Consider the following 9,235-nt stretch of genomic DNA (forward strand, 5'->3'; position numbering starts at 1 on the left):
ACATTTTAAGGATCCTGGATCTTAAGTTATACTTTATGTCTTAACCGATTAAGACCTCAAAATGGAAGTTGGTCATCTGGGGGGTACGCAGGACGTGCACATATGTACGATGTGCGTACGTACCAAAGGTCCCGATGCTGCGAGGGTTTTGAGTACGTCGGGCATATTCCGAGGGTATGCTAAGCATACTCACTAGAGGCAAGACTTGGGATTATTTCAGGTTATTTTGGGAATTAGAGACTTTGGGCCCTTATTGGGCCGTGAGTTTTCTGTGATGAGCTTTTAGACTTGGACCTATTTTTGACATGGCATATCTTTTGGGTTTTGAGCCATCTTTGGACTTTGGGTATCCTTTAGGAATTGAGCCACTATTGGGCTTTTAGTGCCTTTGAGTTGGGCCTCGGTTATTGGGCTAAGTGAGGGAAGGGTAAAATGGTCTTTTACCCTGGGTATTGGACAAATGAACTAGATTCCTGGTTATGGTTTATGGTCCAATTATTAATTTGGGTTTTATTTGATTGGTTAGCGTGTGGATTCTCCGGTTCAGCAGCCCGAGCATTTGTTTGACTGCCAACTAACTGAGTCGAGTTTCCTCACTGTGTTTGGCGGGTCAAAGGCACCAACGTTGTACCATGGTTTATTATGATTATGATGCTAGTTGTTTGCGTGACTCTGCTTGTATGTTTTCAGATATGTTTTACCGGGCGGAGCTTGAAGATTATATTGTATACTATTTATCTTTGCGATTTCTGCATGTGTTTATGTGTTTGTATGTATACCGGAGGGGGGGGGGGATACCAGGCGGGGACTGATAACTGAGAGATCTGTTTCAAGAGGGGATCGATGTCAGACGGGCCGAGCCCATTATGTGTTTGATATGTATGGTATGTGGTATTTTAGGGAACTCACTAAGCTTCGTGCTTACAGTTTTCGGTTTATGTTTCAGGTACTTACGGAACGAAGGGGAAGAGCTCGGGATGATCGCATCGCATGCACCATATTGTTCCTCATTGTAATTAACTCTGTTGTATCTGGATGATTTTGACATACTATGATTTCACTATGGTTTTATGATAACATTCGGATGATACTTTTATTATTATAGAATCGAAATTTTTAGTCTTAAATTTTGGGGCGTTACAAGAAAGATTAGATATGAAGTTTTGAGCCTTGATATATAAGCATTAAGCTCTTAATGAAGATGTAACATCTCAAAAACCAGAATAAAATTTTCATTTTCAAAACCATTCCAATAATACTTTTAATTACAAAAAAGGTTTTCCAAAAGTTATAATCCATAGTCAGAGTGTCCCAAAATATGAATTCTACGAGATATGCACGATCATGCCTTCGTCTATTCTGAACATCTGAATTACATGAAACATAACATTGAAACCATAATCCAAAGCTTAGTGAGTTCCCCCAAAGTACCACGTAACAACTAGATAACAACAATTACTAGGCCCACAACTAAAAGAACTGGATTACCCCTGAGCCCATAACATGAGTCTGACATGTTACTCCCGACCCCTCAACTCATGTCCGACTTGCTCTCAAGCCCACAACATAAGTCCGGATTGCTCTTTTGGCCCACATCTTATGACTAGATTGTTCCCGAGCCCAGAAAATAAGTCTGGATTGCCCTTTAGGCCCACATCTTATGATTGGATTGCTCCCGGGTTTGTTGGCTCACAACACAAACTAGTGACACCTGAACCCAACCACCATATGTCAACATATAACATATAACAAAAAATAACATATTATCATACCAATCTAACATATCACTATGTCACACCAATATCCTGTAACCAGGAAGCATATCTAACAGCTCAAATGTAACGCCCATAGATCTGGGCTAGTCAATTTAGAGACGATAGGCGTCAAAAATGAATTTTTGTTGAAAGATTATTTAGAATGAATAATCTTAACTAAGTTATAGTATATTTTACAAGGTTTCCGTGCATATAAAGAACGCCGAAATCCGAGTTATAACGAAGAAGTTATGACCTGTTGAAGTTTCGCGACAGAACCAACACGACGCAGAATGATGTAAAAAGTGAATTTACGCTAGAGTGATATTTAGCCTTAGCAATCTAAATGAAAGTCGTAGAGTTCGTTAAACCATGAGCGTGCATAAAAAGAACGTCCAAATCTGACTTTGTATGAGGAAGTTATGATTTTTCTAAGTTTCGACTTAGCGGTATGCAGTCCGAATACTCGATTTGAGATCGAGCGGTTTTTAGCCGAAACAATCTAAACGAGAATCGAAGATCTTGTTAATTGTAGTGAAACGATGAAAAGATAGGCGAAAACGGACGTCGGATAAAGAAGTTATGATTTTATAACGAAGTTTTTCTATCCCGGCCTACTAAAAATAAATAATAAAAATAAAGTCGAAATTAGCCGACGGAGTCTAAATGAAAGTTGTAGAGCGTAGTCTCACCTACGCGTGGATATAAAGAACGTTGAAAACGAAGTTCGTATGAGGTAGATATGAATTTTCAAAGTTTATTAAATAATTAATATTTAAATTTAATTATTAAACCCGGTATTATCCGAAAGGGAGTCACCGGACTCATCCGGAGTACGCCCAGCGTACAGGGAAGCATGACATGCATCGCACTCGAGTTCTTCGGATGACGCATGCATTGACGATTTCGGAGGCATACGCCCCGCGTACGGCTGTACGCCCAGCGTACTACGAGGCCTCAGCCTCCTATAAATAGGATGCGAGGGTTCCGGGCTTATTTGCTCATTTCTTCTCCTTTTTGTGCCAAAGCTCTGCGTGTAAACCCCCAAAGTCATGGTGACGCCCCGGATCTCATATCCAAGTTAATAAGGAAGTTTTACGCTCCTGAGATCCCGAGAAGTGCGATTCCCGAGCCGAAGCTCTGCCCGCGAGAAGTTCGATTTTTGTGGAGATCTTCCAGATCTACCGAAGAATACTACTACTGCAAGTCGTAGTGCCGTCCGATCATCTTCTAATCAAGTGAGTGTGTGGTTACTTTCTTCTAACGCATAATTATGAAGTATTTTATACGAAGTATGTGTTATGTGTCTAATTTTGTTGTTATGTGTGTGAATTAATATTCACTTTATTCTATCTCATAGATCTGATTTATTCTCTATGAAATACGTGTTATGTGGGTGTGCCTCATCTGTTATGTGGAATAGGTATTGAATGAGAACGCTATACAAGTTTTAAACTATGTATAAAAATATATATTTTTATCTACAAATATGTTGGGTAGGACATGGGTAGATGAGATCCGTGAGTATGGATCAGATCAAGAGGTTAGTTTTAGATCCGTGAGTAGGGATCAGATCAAGAGGTTAGTTTTAGATCCGTGAGTATGGATCAGATCAAGAGGTTAGTTTTAGATCCGTGAGTAGGGATCAGATCAAGAGGTTAGTTTTAGATCCGTGAGTATGGATCAGATCAAGAGGTTAGTTTTAGATCCGTGAGTAGGGATCAGATCAAGAGGTTAGTTTTAGATCCGTGAGTATGGATCAGATCAAGAGGTTAGTTTTAGATCCATGAGTAGGGATCAGATCAAGAGGTTAGTTTTAGATCCGTGAGTATGGATCAGATCAAGAGGTTAGTTTTAGATCCGTGAGTAGGGATCAGATCAAGAGGTTAGTTTTAGATCCAGGAGTATGGATCAGGTAAAGAGATAAAACTTGTTATTAGTCCGGGAGTATGGATTAAGACTAAGTTAATTGTCCCTAGTCTGGGAGTATGGACTAGGCACAATTATTGATCTGAGAATATGGATCAGATCAGGATTAAGGTATAGTTAATTGTCCCTAGTCCGGGAGTATGGATTGGGCACAATTACTGATCCGGGAGTATGGACCAGATCAGGATTAAGGTATAGTTAATTGTCCCTATTCCGGGAGTATGGATTAGGTACAATTATTGATCCGGGAGTATGGATCAGATCAGGAGGTTAGTTTTAGATCCATGAGTATGGATCAGGGGAAAAAGGCTAGTTTTAGATCCGTGAGTATGGATCGGTGAAGAGGATATTTTTAGATCCGTGAGTAGGGATCGGGTAAAGAGGAAAATTTTAGATACAAGAGTTTAGATCATATCGTTGTGAGGATCGATAGGGGTGAGATAAGAGTTGCCTTTATATAGTGAAATTGTACAAGTTTGAATGTTCTATATTTATAAATATATGATATAACATTGTGGGATGAAAACACCAGGATCCCAAGCCTGACCCACTCAGTTTTCTTTGTATCACAGGTATTAATACGAAGACATATTTCACAGAGAGATTTAAAGGAGATATAAATCAATTGTGTAATTAAATGTAAGTTCTTTTTATGCTTATATGTCTGTATCGGAACATGACATCCCGATGTTTTATTATTAAATGAAAATACATTCTCTTCGAGAAATGTTTTGATAAGTTATTATCATATCTTGTTTTGGGAACAAATTCCGCAACTGTTTTCTTTAAAAGGGTACTCTGATTTTATAAAACAAAGCATAAACAAATCGGTCTTTTCTGGCCGTGAAAATGGGGATGTCACACCAAAGGATGCATAACTATATGTACTTAAAGGTGAGATAGACACTCAGACTGGTGACTCTACTCTAGAGCCAGAACTAAATAAGGAACATGCAAAAAAGCCTAGATCAAGAGTCATCAATCTATCCTACATGACTACACACAATCTTGCCAATCTAACACATATACAGTACACACAAGTAATCCTACAAATCTACCAATCTATCATATACTCAACATAACATCAATCCAATAGACCAGGATCCATGATCCAGTAGGCCGACATTGGTGCCTTCGACCAATTCGTAAGTATAGTGAGAAGTAACTCACCTCATAGTCTGGCGAATAACTGAATAGTACATTGCTCCGAATACCAGTTCTACAGGTCACCTATTAAACAGATAGAGACCAAGGCTTAACTATAACTCAAAATAACCAAAATACCCTTAAGTCAAGCTTGGTTGACAATGTTCAAAGTCAAAGTCAATGGTCAAGGTCCAAAACAACATTCCTTCCCATCGGAGTACGCCCCACGTACCATGAGAGTATGCCCATCGTACTCTGATGTTGGCCAAAAAGTAGGGCACTGACCGCGTACGCGCAACATACCTCTAGGTACACCCAACGTACGTTGCCCAGTCCGAAGACTCCATTAAGAGCTTAATCCATTAAGTTGTTCTATCCAAAACTTAGATCCAAGCCTAAAATGATGTTCTAAGTCATAAAATTTTCAAACTTTATGACCTTACATGGCTATAAAGTGCTTAATGCCCAACACCCTAAGTTCTTAACCCAATAAGACCATCTAATACATGTATGGGTTTCATTCAACACTCAAGATCACATTTTTATGCACAACAACACTCTAAAATGTCTAAAAGGACAGCTCAAATGAATTAGAGTAACCCATACTCAAGATGCCAAGCTAATGGGACCAAAATGTTCACAATTTCAAAGCTAACAAGATCTTAAACAAATCATCATCAAGTTCAGAGCTTTTTACCTCAAAATGATGCTAAATGGTGTTGAGATTCTGGATCTAAGGTTCTTTACTCTTCCAAGGTGATCTTCTTTTCTTCTACTTCCTTCTTAATCACCAAAAGTACCCATACAAACTCAAGAACACTCTCAAGGTGGATTAGGGTTCTAGATGGACGAAATGGCAAGTGGAGGCTGAGGAGGGGAAGGTGTCTTGTGCCATAAAGATGAATATATAGTGCACAAACCCTAAATAATTAGAGTTTAATCTATCCGGAGTACGCCCAACATACCATAAGAGTACGCCTAACGTACTCATGCAGGCACACCCTTTTCCTAATTTGCCACATGGGGACCATTTTTACAAATAAATCTCACTCCAAGGGTTAAAATGTAATATTTGAAAATCGAGGTATTACAGAAGAATTGTAGAATCTACCAATAACCATGATGTGGACGAAGAATGACCACGACGTGGTGGAGTCCAGCTTTATGATTGTTTTGACCAAACATGCCCACAACGTGGCGATGTCCTACATGTCATCTATTTTGTCCTGTTATGGCCATGATGTGGCCAAGAGGTCTCCACGTCGTGATGACTGCTGAATTTTTTTTGACCGTTGACTTTTAACCAGTTTGACCTTGGGTAAAACTTGGAGAATTTGGGTTGTTGTCTGAGGATTTTGTTCAGTGTTTGGTGATAGTCGGTCCGCGATTCTGATTAGTGCAATGGGCGGGAGTGTTGGTGTGCTTCTCCGGTTCTTCGATTCAGGTGAGTTTCTCATTATTCCACATATCCCATTATATATCCTTTGCTTGGTAGGATAGAGGTACTGCTAAAGTACAAGTATGCTAGTTGGCTAGGATAACATCTTACTATGCATATGAAGTTTAGGACACTTGGTATCTTGGTATGTTAGACCGGTAGGGTCTTGCATGTTAATCATATGATACTGTTAGGAGTTATGTTTTGTTAGGGTAACCGAGGAAGGCCAGTTACCTGGATTATATATGATTGGCCAAAGAAGGACCTTATTGAGAAACGGTCAATGACACGATAACTGGGAAGGCCATTTATCAGGATTGTGTATGATTGAACAGTGAAGAACTTATTTGAAAAGCGATTAATAGCAGGGTAACTAGGAAGGCTAGTAGCCAAGGATATGTAATATGCTTGTATATGTTATGTGTTTATGTTATATAATTATTTGGTAATGATAATATTGGTTCTATGTAGTCAAGTTGGATAGCCTGAGAACTCTTGGTCTAATGCCTTATTGCGATGTTCTTGTCTATTGTTCGCTTTAAGGTGAATCATATGTTCAACTGTCTATCTGATCCTTGACTCCATATGATTTAATGTAATGTATGAAAGACCATGATTTGGTCCTTGACAATTGCATGAAAGACCATGGGAGGACCATGGCAACTATATGTAAGACTGTGGGAGGACCGCAACATTCACACGTTCTGTACCAATATGTATGTTGATAGGTTGACGCTAGAGCTGAGGACTTTATGTGTATGCACTGTATGTACGATGGAATATGTGGTATACTGGGGAAATCACTAATATATATGCTTACAGTTGTGGATTAAACATTTTGCAAGTTGTTCATGAGAAGAGCTCGACGAGACTGAACACACACATCAAAGATATTCGTTTCCACAATTTTGTAAATTTAACTCTAATAATGTATGATTTCAATAAATCAAATGTTACTCAATGATTTTTGAAATAGAGTTTTAATTGGTTAATCTATTTTAAAAATGAAAAAAATATCTTTGTAATTTTTGGAACATTACAATACCATGTTCATCAGGACTTGTCGTTATTCACAAGGAGTTAACCTTAGTAACTATTTGTCAACAGACTAATTAAACTCCATATCACAACTACTAAACGAGTTAACCCCATAAGCTGTTAGCTTAATCTCATAGATCTAAAGAGTAGGGCTCGCAACCCTCATCATCCAAATCGAGAATCATATAACAAAATTAATTTGTCAACATTATCACTGAGTTCATAATAGCACCATATCATTAATCTAGTAATCACACCGGTCAACCCTACACAATTAACACTATGTAATCATAATTATGTACTATCGGTTCAAGAGGATACCTTATCGTGTTCAACAATCGCATCCTCACAAACTGGCCTCAAAAGCTCTGTTTATAAGCCGTAATCATCCCTTACCAACTCTGGTTTCAATTCCCAAAAAGAACCCATTAGAGAAGTCCTTGAACTATTTATGATAGGATGATAAGCCGATTTCGTGTCGCGACCCACATATCAAGCTCCAAACACGCTTCGTGTCAACACGTGTCAAAACGAAGTTGCCCCATATCACTAGGCGCGCCACATCTTTATAAAGTGTGTCGTGCTTTTTGTTACATGTCATGCCCTTATGCCACATGTCATGTCATTCTGTCATGTATCTCATGACTCATATTTACACTTGTGTCACGACAATACTCATGCTCACGCAGCGAGTCACGACTCTGTCTTAGTGGTTCACTCTTTGACTTGGACCACTCGTGTTGCGTCGTTACACAGTTACACGATCGCGCCGCTTCCCTTTTCCAAAATAGCAACTTACTTTACATTTACGTACCAAAATATAATATAGTCAAATTTTATGTTGTTACACTTATGATACATTGACGTGTTGAAAATTTGATTTTAACATCGAGCCCCTATTTTCGATATGGACATGTGCCATATGTGATCCTGTCATATTCAATTAGTGCTTTATATTTGTATCCTTAACAAGATAAATGATCAAAATTTGTCCTTATGATTTTCACGATATTTCAGGTTATCATGTAATCCAAACCTTATATGTAATGGTTGACTCATTTATGGCTAGAGGGTGTGGCCGCGGTCTGGGACCGTGGTTTGTGCCACCCGGACCGCGCACACCGCCCCCAGACTGCGGTCTTGTGCGGTTTAGCCGCACTGCGGCTGGAGAGTACCACATCACGTGATTGGGTGGTTTAATATTTGACCATTGAATGCTTTTGCGCTTTATTTATTTATTTTTTTTTCTTTTTGCCTTTCTTTCCTATATATACATATACACTTCATTTGTTTTTAACCACAATACAACCTCTTCTCTCTCAATCTTTTTATAAAAAATCACCAATCTCTCTAAAAAATGTCATCTTCTTCATCTTCTGAAGAATTTTAGACTATTTTTGATGTCGCTGTTGCGTGTGCTCAAATGACGGAACAAACATACGATGATTTATGCAATAACGCAACTACAAGTTCTCAACGGAGAGCACGAAAATATATTTACAGAAACCATGAAGAAGCCAACCAACGTTTGGTGCAAGAATATTTTCAAGAGAATGCCACTTATTAAGGGTATTATTTTCGTAGGCGCTTCAGAGTGTTCAAAGGTTTATATGAACGTATAGTTGAAGATGTAACGAGGGAGTGCAATTTTTTTCAACAACGCTACGATGCTAGAGGTACGTCAGTTAGCATATGACATTCCTCCTGATGCGTTAGACGAAAGTTTTAGGATGTTTGCTAGGATCGCATGAGACAGTCTCCACTTTTTCTGCCAAACTGTGATTCAGTTTTATGGTCCAAAATATTTACGTAAGCCTACACGTAATGACATCTTGTAATTGTAAGCTCATCATGCTAGTGTGCATGGGTTTCCTAGAATGATAAGAAGCTTATATTGTCTCCATTGGGCATGGGAAAATTGCCCTACGTC

This window comes from Lactuca serriola, chromosome 3 (assembly GCF_051521515.1).
Source record: "Lactuca serriola cultivar US96UC23 chromosome 3, Lser_US96UC23_V15, whole genome shotgun sequence".
NCBI lineage: Eukaryota > Viridiplantae > Streptophyta > Magnoliopsida > Asterales > Asteraceae > Lactuca > Lactuca serriola.